The sequence below is a fragment of the Bufo gargarizans genome, unplaced genomic scaffold (assembly GCF_014858855.1).
Source record: "Bufo gargarizans isolate SCDJY-AF-19 unplaced genomic scaffold, ASM1485885v1 original_scaffold_998_pilon, whole genome shotgun sequence".
NCBI classification, from domain to species: Eukaryota; Metazoa; Chordata; class Amphibia; order Anura; family Bufonidae; genus Bufo; species Bufo gargarizans.
Window position 1 is genome coordinate 50639 of NW_025334788.1, and position 12171 is coordinate 62809.

Below are 12171 nucleotides of genomic sequence, written 5' to 3' on the forward strand. Positions count from 1 at the left end.
CCTGTATAATCTAAAATAGGCCGGCTCTGGTATCCGGTTTGCGATCCAGATACGTTCCACGTGCGCCTTGGTGTGCATCTACTTCTGGTGGACGTACTTCTGCCTGCAGCCTGCGCCCGGACATGCGTACCAGATGCATTCCAGAGACAGTATGTATGCCTAGATACTTGCTGGACGCACTTCCGGGACGCGGTCTGATGACGTTACTGCGTTCCACGGCCCGACATCCGGCGGAGGATGACCTCAGGCTCTGCTTTTTGGAACGAACGCCATTTTGACACACCGGTATGGGGTTTATCCTAATAGCTTGGGGTATTTAAAACAGCAGTGCCGGACATCGATCTGGACTGCACATTTACATCTGGGAGGACCAGCATAAGCTATCTAGCTAGTGGCTATTAGGCTTTTTTTTCATCTGTTTATCCCCTGATGATTCTGTCACAACACGTGTGACAGAGGAAACGCGTCAGAAACTGTTTGTTTGGGAGAAATACGTTTTTTAGGGTTAGGTATCTAGGGTCAGCCACCGATAAGTGGGGTCGCTCTATTAGGGGCTGATTCTCCTAGTGTTAGGCGGGGGATTTCTCCACTTTTAGGCAGGGCTGTTACAGCACTGTAGGGTTATTATCTCCCCCCTTCCTATCTTCCATCCTGTTCTTTTTTTGAATATTCTCTACAGTGGAAGGACCATGCCTATAGCCTGATAAAGGAACCAGCAGCCTTGGAATCCGAGACCGTGGATCCGGCACAGATATCTGAAAACATTGCACATCAACACCGTGAGTGGTTGTAAGCAATTTAGTGTAATAACAAACATTATTACATGTTCTAAGGTGCTCTATACCCTATAAAAACACTCCGCTAGATAATCATCTGCAGTCATCTGAAACATATATTTTGTTTTGTGGGATTTATTTTATTGAATATCCTATATAAAAGTTAAGTTTTAAAGTAGGTTTAACCTTCCAGTGATTTACAGATAATATACCTAACTAATATGCATTAATACTACTGTGAATCAGCACTCCATATACTGTAAATCATTGCCCACCTTCTCCATCACCGATTCAGCTCCTGATGAGCTAAAGCAGTGATCGAAGAAAGGGGATGAAAGGGTTAATGGGCAGTATGCCAGGAGGGGACACTCCAGAACACCCAGGGTCAATTAAAAAACAAACATGCCTGCTCCCCAACTAAATTGGACTGCTATTTTTATTTTCTGGCTAATCCTTTTATACCAGAAGGTATGTTTTCATTGGTTCCACAAGTCACATGCCCTCCACTGCCCATTCACATTAAAAAGTAGGTTTCATTCACAGAATACAGCATAGTCAGCCAATCAGAGAAAAGTTCCCACGGTCATGAGAACCAATCAGAGAAAAGTTCCCAGGCAATTAAGGTTAATTGCCTTGTTAACACTTTAAGGACCTTGGGCGAGAATGCTCGTCCTAACTGGCCGGTACTTAACACACTAGGACAAGCATTCTCATTCTAGGGTTGACGCACTTCCCCACACGTGCTGCCGTGATCAGCAGCAGGGCCTCTGCTGTATCTGCCAGCATCGGTGAAAACACAGATGCCGGCGGATTAACCGTGACCGTGGCATACAGGGGGTTTGCGGCAGCTTGTACATCCCCATCGGGTCCCCTTGCTGCTGTGACAGGGTGCCGATGGTCGCTAGGGCAGCTTTGAACAGGCATCAGGACTGTTAGCTACGGAAACCCAGGAGATCCAGCCCCAGGGCTATGTCTGCTAGGCAACTGTCAGCATCTAACAGTGTAAGACACTGACAGTTTAATACAGCACAATACAGATGTATTGTGTTCTATTGAAACAGGGATCAGACCCTGAAATCTTGAAGTCCCATAGCGGGACAACAAATAAAGTGAAAAAAGAAGTAAAAAAAAAAGTTTTACCCAAAAAATGAAGTTTCAAGTAAAAAAAAAAAAGCGCCCTTTTCCCTAAATAAAGTAAAAAGAGAAATTAAAAAAATATGTAAAAAAAAGAAAAGTAGACATATTAGGTATCTTCACGTCCATATTGACCGGCTCTATAAAAATATCACATGACCCAACCCCTCAAGTAAACACCATCAAAAAAATAAAAACTATGCTAAAAAATAAACAATTTTTGCCACCTTACATCACTAAAAGTGCAATTCCAAGCGATCAAAAAGACGTATGCCACCCAAAATAGTACCAATCTAACCGTCACCTCATCCCGCACAAAATGAGCCCCTACCCAAGACAATCTCCCAAAAAAAATAAAAAAAATATGGCTCTCAGACTGTGGAGACACTAAAACATTGTTTTGTTTTTGTTTCAAAAATGCTTATATTGTATTAAAAGTAAATAAAAAAGTATCCCGCAAAAATGATACCCTACCTAAGAAAATCACCCAAAAAATCTAAAAACTATTGCTCTCAGACTATGGAGACACTAAAACATGATTAATTTTTTGTTTCAAAAATATTATTGTGTAAAAAAGGGACACTGACAGGCCCAATTAGCATATTTAGTTACATATATGTCAGTACAGGTCTTCTAAAGTCTATTAAAATCATCTAAGTAGCCCCCCTGTCCACCTTATAAATACCGAAATATAAAGTTTTATAACCTGTTTGTCCGGTCACCAATCTGCCCAAGGGGCGGCGTTTCATGTCAAAATGCGCCCAGCCAGCCGCTCCTAACTGCCGTTCTAAAGCCCCGCCCAGATCATCAATATTCACTTAGCTGGGCGGCGGCTACAACTCTCCCGACTCAAGTGCCCGACGCATGCGCATAAAGCAGAGGCTGCAGCTCTCTGTACGCAGGCGCGATGTGACCCCGGCCGGGCTCATGCGCTGAAGATTGGACGGAGGACGTGCCCAGAGGATTGAATGGGCCATGCGCAGGATCGTGAGTCGGGAGAGTTGTAGCCGCCACCCAGCGAAGTGAATATTAATGAGCTGGGCGGGGCTTCAGAACGGCAGTTGGGAGAGGCTGGCTGGGCGCATTTTGACATGAAACGCCGCCCCTTGGGCAGATTGGTGATGGGACAAGCAGGTTATAAAACTTTATATTTCGGTATTTATAAGGTGGACAGGGGGGCTACTTAGATGATTTTAATAGACTTTAGAAGACCTGTACTGACATATATATACCTAAATATGCTAATTGGGCCTGTCAGTGTCCCTTTAAATTAAAAACAAAGTATACATATTAGGTATTGCCGCATCCATAACGATCTGCTCTATAAAAATATCACATGACCTAACCCCTCAGGTGAACACCGTAAAATAAATATTAAAACAGTGTAAAAAGAGCAATTTTTTGTCACCTTACATCATAAAAAGTATTATAGCAAGCGATAAAAAAGTCATACGCACCCTAAAATAGTACCAAACTGTTATCTAATACCGAAAAAAATGAGCCCCTACATAAGAAAGTCACCCAAAAAATAAAAATAAACTATAGCTTTTAGAATATGGAGACACAAAAATATTTTTTTTTTCAAAAATGCTTTATTATATGTCGCGTCCGTAACAACCTGCTCTATAAAAATATCATGATCTAACCAGTCAGATGAACATTGTAAATAACAAAAAATAAAAACGGGGCCAAAACAGCTCTGTGCCTCACAAAAAGTGTAATATTGAGCAACCAAAAATCATGTCCCCTAAAATAGTACCAACAAAACTGCCACCTTATCCCTTAGTTTACAAAATGGCATCTCTTTTGGGAGTTTCTACTCTAACAGTGCATCGGGGGTCTAGAAATGTGACATGGCAGCTTAAAATTATCCCAGTGAAATATGCCTTCCAAAAACCATATGGAGTTCCTTTCCTTCTGCACCCTGCCGTGTGCCCTTACAGCAGTTTACGACCACATATTGGGTGTTTCTGTAAACTATAGAATCAGGGTAATAAATATTGAGTTTTGTTTGGCTGTTAACCCTTGCTTTGTTACTTAAAAAAAATTGATTAAAAAGGCAAAATCTGCCAAAAAAGTGAAATTCTGAAATTTCACCTCCATTTTCCATTAATACTTGTGGAACAGCTAAAGGGTTAACAAAGTTTGTAAAATCTGTTTTGAATACCTTGAGGGGTGTTGTTTCTAAAATGGGGTCATTTCTTTGGAGTTTCTACTCTAGGGCTGAATCAGGGGGTCTTCAAATGTGACATGGCAGCTTAAAATTATCCAAGTGAAATCTGCTTTCCAAAAAGCATATGGCGTTCCTTTCCTTATGCGCCCTGGCATGTGCCCATACAGCAGTTTACGACTAAATATGGGGTGTTTCTGTAAACAAAAGAATCAGGGCTATAAATATTGAGTTTTGTTTGGCTGTTAACCCTTTCTTTGTTAGTGGGAAAAAAATGTATTAAAATTGAAAATCTGCCAAAAAAGTGAAATTCTGAAATTTCATCTACATTTTCCATTAATTCTTGTGGAACACCTAAAGGGTTGACAAAGTTTTTAAAATCAGCAGTGCAAACCGAGTAACAACAATGGACATAACACAAATAAAATTGTTTATCAACAAATAAATAAATAAAAATAAATTAACAAAACTATAAGAATTAAGAACAGGGACAGCAGGGAGGACAATTCCCCGATGAGCCAAATAATAGGCACACATCGGACTACCATTATGCTTGTAATAACATTGTGAATAAACAATCAGGATTAAACAAGTAGCAGGGCTTCTGAAAAAGGAACAAAGTAGCTAACATAAGTTCAGTTCCAGTGCTGACAATGGATTTGCATCCAAATCCCAGCTCTAAGAATAATAACCTCCTCACCCCCAAAATTAAAAAGTAGCTACTTCTCACACAAAGATTGGGTTGGGTGAGCTAATTGTACTAAATAAAAGAGAAAATTGTCAAAAGTAAGCAAGGGAAAGTAAAATAAGATGGTCTGAAACGAAATCCAGTGAAAAAATAATTATATGTGTTTGATTCAGTGTTTTTGACACTTTTTACATAGCTATATAGGCCATTCTATTGAGCTTGGGTGGTTAATTGGTGATGACAGGGTTGTCAAAACAAAGTTTCACATTTGTTAACAAGGCAATAAACCTTAATTGCCTGGGAACTTTTCTCTGATTGGCTCTCATTACTGTGGGAAGTTTTCTCTGATTGGCTGACAATGCTGTATTCTGTGAATGAAACCTACTTTTTAATGTAAATGGCAAGGGGAGGGCATGTGACTTGTGGAACCAATGAAAACACACTTCCTGCTATAAAAGTATCAGCCAGAAAATAAAAATGACAGTCCAATTTAGTTGGGGAGCAGGCATTCTGCTTTTTTTTAAAAAAAAAATTGACCCTGGATGTTTTGGAGCATCCCCCGACCTCCTCTCATACTGCCCATTAACCCTTTCATCCCCTTTCTTCCATCACTGCTTTAGCTCATCAGGGGCTGAAGCAGTGATGGAGAAGGGTCAGTGATTTACAGTATATGGAGTGCTGAGCAGCAACTACAGTATGAAGTGCTGTGCAGCGCTCCTGCTCCAGGTTCCCTCCCTGAAAGGGTAGATATTAATTCTTTTGTCCCCTTCCTTCCATCACTGCTCCAGCTGTTCAGTGGCTGAAGCGGTGATGGAGGAGGGTGTTCTGGAGCATCCCCCTCAGCTCTTGTCATACAGCCCATTAACCCTTTCAACCTCTTTCTTCCATCACTGCTCTAGCTCCTTAACGACTGAAGTGGTGATGGAGAAGGGGGCAGTGATTTATACGGGAAGGTGGGATCATTTTTGGCCTCTTAGATGGGGATGAGGTCAGTGATGCGATGAGGGCATTGGCAGTGTTTTTTGCCCAGCAGCTGTAGACATTGTGCATTGTCTGTAGTAATAAAGGCCTGGAGGGAACCAGCAGTGTGGCAGAAAGCAATGTGGAAAGTGGCACAACAGTAATATTATGTTACCCATATAACTTGGCTTCTGTGCAATTTTGCTAGCAAATGTTGATTTGTTTTATCACTGCTTGATTCACTCCTATTTCCTAGGGGCTTGGACTTTGGGGAATGTGCCAAATAACACATTTACACATTGCTCATTGCCAGGGGTGATGATGGTGCAAACATTTTATGTACTGCCTGTCAACTATAGATGTTTGGCGCAAAGGGTTTAGGCCACTTAATTTGCTGATGGTCTAGAAATGATCCTCGCGCTCCTCTGTGGTCCCAGCATACAGTGGCCCAGCTTTCAGGTCGATCTGCCCCATTATTGTCGGAAATTTTGCCTTACATTAGATTGTAGTTATATGAGATGAGTGCTGAGTGCTGAAAAACTGAACAACGGACTCGTGAAAACGGACTGGAAAACACTGAAAAAGCCATACGGTCGTATGCAAGAGGCCTAAAAAGCAAGCTGGTTCTCAAGTGGGCTAAATATATATACTATACATACAGTAATATATACTATAAATATACTGAACTGAATTCAAATATATCCAATTTTATAGTTATTAATTCATCTTTGACTATCTAGAAGATATTAATAAATAATAGAGAGTAAATACATAAGATTACATAAAATTATAAAAAAAAATGCAAAAAAAATTACTGGAAATTGCGAAATACATAAAAAATATGAAAAATATATATGTCTGTCTATTTTGGTTCTATCCGCTATGATGAAACAATTCTAATATACATGATTTTGATAATTATTACTTCATATTAAGCCATCGCCAAGAAAATAATAGATAACAAATAGATAATACGAATTACACAAATACATTAAAAGCAAAACAAATCAAAAACGCACATATGATATTACACAAAAATGTATTGGTAGAACAAATCATACAACAAACAACATAACACAGAATAAAATAATTAGCAGCAATACATGAAGGTACTATGACAGTATTAGTTCACCCTGGTCATTCAAGGCCGCATTGTCACATCTACATAGGGTATACTGTGCCAGTTATTTGTTATGGTGCAGGGACGGCCAGGGCGTGCTCGCATCATCAGCGAGCGCGGCGGCGCCCGTTCCCATGGCAACCGCAAGGTCATGAGGCACTCTGTGCGGGGACGACCGTGCTGCGCTCACGTCATAAGAGCGCCCAGCGTCGCCCGTTCCTGGGGCAACCACGATGGGGCTGAGCGCCGAGCTGCTCACTTGGCGCTCGGCTGTATTGGTATTCTGGAGTCATATGACGCTGGCCACGTCACATGACTCCACTAGCGCCCTATTGAAACAGGCAATCTGCTGGCCACAGATTATCTGTTATTGCCGTCCTTCCTGCATTTTACTTACCTGGTGTTCTGATCATCTGCTCGTGTTTTGACTTCCCGGCTGTCTCATCCCTTGGCCTTGGCGTATACTCCTGGTTTTGACTTTGGTTCCTTCCTAACGATCCTCCGCTTGCTCCTCTGTACCGTGCTGCTCTCTTGGTTTTGACTCTGCATGTTTTACATTGCTTGTATGCAGGTCGGGATGACTCGTAGAGATCAGCGTCGCTGACATGGGGCTTGTTTCTATTGTGGAGAATCAGACCATTGAATTAACCAGTGCTCCAAGAAGCCTTCCTCTGATAAATCAACCAAGATGGGGGAGCCCAAGAACCAGGCATATCCTAATCTGGTCAAGAATAAGGTATTAGTGCCTATTACTATCTCCATGGTCAATAACAAATCTTTTGGTAAGGCCTTTATCGACTCTGGTTCCCTTCGTTCTATGCCCTGCCGTGTGGCTATATAGAGGCGGTGCGGAGAGGCAGTGGAAAAAAAGGAGCCCTTCGCACAAGTAAAAGAAAGAGAAAACACGTACTAGGTGCCAAATCCCTTAGTCACCAACCGCTATATAGCCATTTACGACCACATATGGGGTGTTTCTGCAAACTACAGAATCAGGGCAATAAATATTTAGTTTTGTTTGGCTGTTAACCCTTGCTTTATTACCAGAAAAAAAGGATTCAAATGGAAATTTTGCCAAAAAATGGATGTTTTGGCACCGTTTTTATTTTATATTTTTAACGTTGTTCATCCGAGGGGTTTGGTCAAATGTTATTTTTATAGGGCAGATTCTTACGGATGCGGCGATACCTAATATGTCTACATTTTAAAATTTATTTAGATTTTACACTATATTATCATTTTAGGAACAAAAAAAATATTCTAGTATCTCCATAGCCTGGGAGCCACGGGCGACTATCTAATGTAGGGGCTCATTTTTTGCGGGATGAGATGGCGGTTTTATTGGCACTAATTGGGGGTGCATATGACATTTTGATCGCTCGCTATTACAATTTTTGTGATGTTAGGTGACAAAAAATTGCTTTTTTTTACACGTTTTTTTTTTACGCCGTTCATCTGGGGTGGTTGGGTTAAATGTTATTTTTATAAAGAAGATTTTTACGGACGTGGCGATGCCCAATATGTATGGCTCTCAGACTTTGGAGACACTAAGCAGGCATCCTCAAACTGCGGCCCTCCAGATGTTGTAAAACTACAATTCCCAACATGCCCTGCTGATAGCTGTAGGTTGTCTGGGCATGCTGGGAGTTATAGTTTTACAACATCTGGAGGGCCGCAGTTTGAGGATGCCTGCATTAAAACTAATATTTTTGGGGAGAAAAAATTGTTTCCATGTCTCCAAAGTCTGAGAGCCATAGTTTTTTATGTTCTCTAGGGGACTGTTGGGGATTATAAAAATGTTGTACTCCATGGAAGTGTGATACTCCCTGAAGCAATCGATAACGCAGAGGCCCGGATGATCGGGGCAAGTGTCACATTGAGTGGTGGTGTCCTTCCGTATCCCCCTCTTGTGACACACTCTGCATCATTTTTGGGTTTGTCCCTTCTTTCCAGTATAAGGGACCACACCTGGAAAATGTTGGCCAGGGACAATCCGGGCGCCTCCAATTCTTGAGGTACTCCGGCCTGCTCTTTCCCGGTCTGAAAAGATCAGGTCCTTGAGGACTGCCTCATAGAATTGGAGGAATGTCCCTGTGCTGCCAGTGCTTCGGGATAGTACAAAAGCATTGTACAAGGCAACCGGTAACAAGTAGACCGCAACTTTTTTGTACCATGCCCGGATTTTGCACATGGCATTATATGGCTTGAGGACTTGATCAAAGAGATCAATTCCTCCCATATACCGATTGTAGTCGACTATACAATCAGGCTTGAGGACCGTTGCCGCAGTACCTCACACAGGGACAGGGGTGATGCTGTTACCGTGGATTGTAGACAGTACAAGGACATCCCTCTTGTCCTTATACCTGACCAGCAACAGGTTTCCACTGGTAAGGGCACGGGTCTCACCCATGGGAATAGGTACCTGGAGGGGGTGGGCAGGGAGGCCGCGCTGATTTTTCTGCACACTCCCACAAACGAATGTGGATCTGGCGGCGACCTGAACAAGGGAATGCTAGTATAAAAGTTATCCACGCACAAGTGGTAACCCTTATCTAGCAGTGGGTACATAAGGTCCCACACTAGTTTCCTGCTAACACCCAGAGTGGGGGGACATTCTGGGGGTTGAATACGGGAATCTCGCCCCTCATACACATGAAATTTGTAAGTGTACCCTGAGGTACTCTCACAAATTTTGTACAGCTTCAAGTGGCGGGGATGTAGGGTCTCAAAGCTAGAAAACAATAAATTTAGATTAAAGTTTTTTTTTTTTCCTAACTAACTTTTCCCTTCCATCCCTGCCTAACGGTGCCTCTCCCTTACTGACCCTAACCTACCTGGAGGGTGATGGGTGCAGGAGGGTGATGGGTGCAGGAGGGTGATGGGTGCCGACGACGGGGGGATCGCAGGAGCTGGTGAGGACGGTGCTGGATGGTGCAGGTGCTGAAACAGGAAGAGGAGGGGAGAGAGGAGCTCCGGGAGTTTGAATCTACCGCCTCTCTCCAGCACCAATCAGCACCCTGGACAGCAGCCATCAGCACCACGGCCAGCACCACCTCTCCCAAATGCTTGGACTGTGATTGTTGGTGTGTAATCACACCACCGATCACAATCTTTTTCCAGTTCATCGGGTCACCGGACACCCGAATGGAATGGAAACGCAGCAAACCGCAGGTCTGGTTTTCTGCGATCGCCAAGACGGGGTGGGGGTCACATGACCCCCCTCGGCGTTGTGACAGGATGCCCGCTGAATGATTTAAGCAGACATCCTGTTCCTTAAGGACTCGGGAACCATGCCGTACCGGTACGTCATGCGTCCCTAAGGGGTTAAGGTTGCCTCCAAAAAGTTTGCTCCTCGCTTTATAGGTCTGTATGAGATTACGGAAGTATCTTTTAGGTTGAAAATGCCTGAGTCTTTCCACATCCATGATGTCTTCCACAAATCTCCCATTAACCCCTTAAGGACTGGGCTAATTTTCACCTTAAAGAGGACTTTTCACCAGAATTAAACTTCTAAAGTAACTATACAGGCATGTAGAGCGGCGCCCAGGGACCCCCCTGCACTTACTGTTATACCTGGGCGCCGCTCCGTTCTCCCGCAATTGCCTCCGGTATCTTTACAGTTAGGCTCCACCCAGGGGAACCTGCCGGCGCCTCCTTCTCCCATGCTGCAGCGCTGGCCAATCACAGCGCTCAGCTCTCTCTCAGGCTATGAGCTGAGCGCTGTGATTGGCCAGCGCTACAGCATGAGAGAATGAGCCGACGGCAGGTTCCCCTGGGTGGAGCCTAACTGTAAAGATACCGGAGGCAATTACGGGAGAACAGAGCGGCGCCCAGGTATAACAGTAAGTGCAGGGGGGTCCCTGGGCGTTGCTCTACATGCCTGCATAGTTACTTTAGAAGTTTAATTCTGGTGAAAGGTCCTCTTTAAGGAACAAGCCATTTTTTGACCAGTGTCACTTTATGTCGAGATAACTTTTAAAGGCTTTTGCTTATCCATTCCATTCTGAGATTTTCTCATCACATATTGTACTTCATGACAGTGGTAAAATTAAGTCAAAAATTTTCATTTTTATTTATTAAAAAAATACCAAATTTACCAAAAATTTTGAAAAATGAGCAAATTTCTATTTATCTACTTTTATAATAGATAGTAATACAGCGAAAAATAGTCATTACTTTACATTCCCCATATGTCTACTTCATGTTTGGATCATTTTTTAAATGACATTTTAATTTTTTGGGGACGTTAGAAGGCTTAGAAGTTTAGAAGCAAATCTTGAATTTTTCTGAAAATTTCCAAAACCCACTTTTTAAGGAGCAGTTCAGGTCTGAAGTCACTTTGTGAGGCTTACATAATAGAAACCACCCAAAAATGACACCATTTTAGAAACTACACCCTCAAGGTATTCAAAACTGATTTTACAAAACGTTGTTAACCCTATAGGTGTGCCACAAGAATTAATGGAAAATGGAGATATAATTTCAGAATTTCATTTTTTGGGCAGATTTGCCATTTTAATCTTTTTTTTTTTTCCGCTAACAAAGCAAGGGTTAACATCCAAACAAAACTCAACATTTATTGCCCTGATTCTGCAGTTTTTTGGGGAGTTTCTACTTTTGGGGTGCATCGGGGGGGGGGCTTCAAATGGGACATGGTGTCAAAAAACTGTCCAGCAAAAACTGCCTTCCAAAAAACATATGGCGTTCCTTTCCTTCTGCGCCCTCCCGTGTAGCCATACAGCAGTTTACTATCACATATGGGGCGTTTCTGTAAACTACAGAATCAGGCCCACTGTACACGAACGTGTGCACTCCGTGGTGGTGCTGCATGCAGCAAAATGCGGCCGCAATGCACGAACACAGTCCGTGGGGCAGCCGCAGCAGATCACGGACCAATTCAATTTATTGGGTCCACGATCCGGGCATTCCGCAATAAGATAGGACATGTTCTATCTTTTTGCGGAACGGAAGTACGGGATGAAACCCCACGGAAGCACTCCATAGTGCTTCCGTAGGGTTCCGTTCCGTGCTTTCGTTCCGCATCCCCGGATTAGCGGACCCATTCAAGTGAATGGGTGCGCATCCGTGATGCGGAATGCCCACGGAACGGCACCCGTGTATTGAGGATCCGCAAATACAGTCCGCAATACAGCAACGGGAAGTACACTTTCATGTGCAGGAGGCCTCAGGGCAATAAATATTGAGTTTTGTTTTGCTGTTAACCCTTGTTACTGGAAAAAATGTATTAAAATGGAAAATTTGCCAAAGAATAGCTGTTTTGGCACCGTTTTTATTTTTTATTATTTACAACGTTTATCTGACA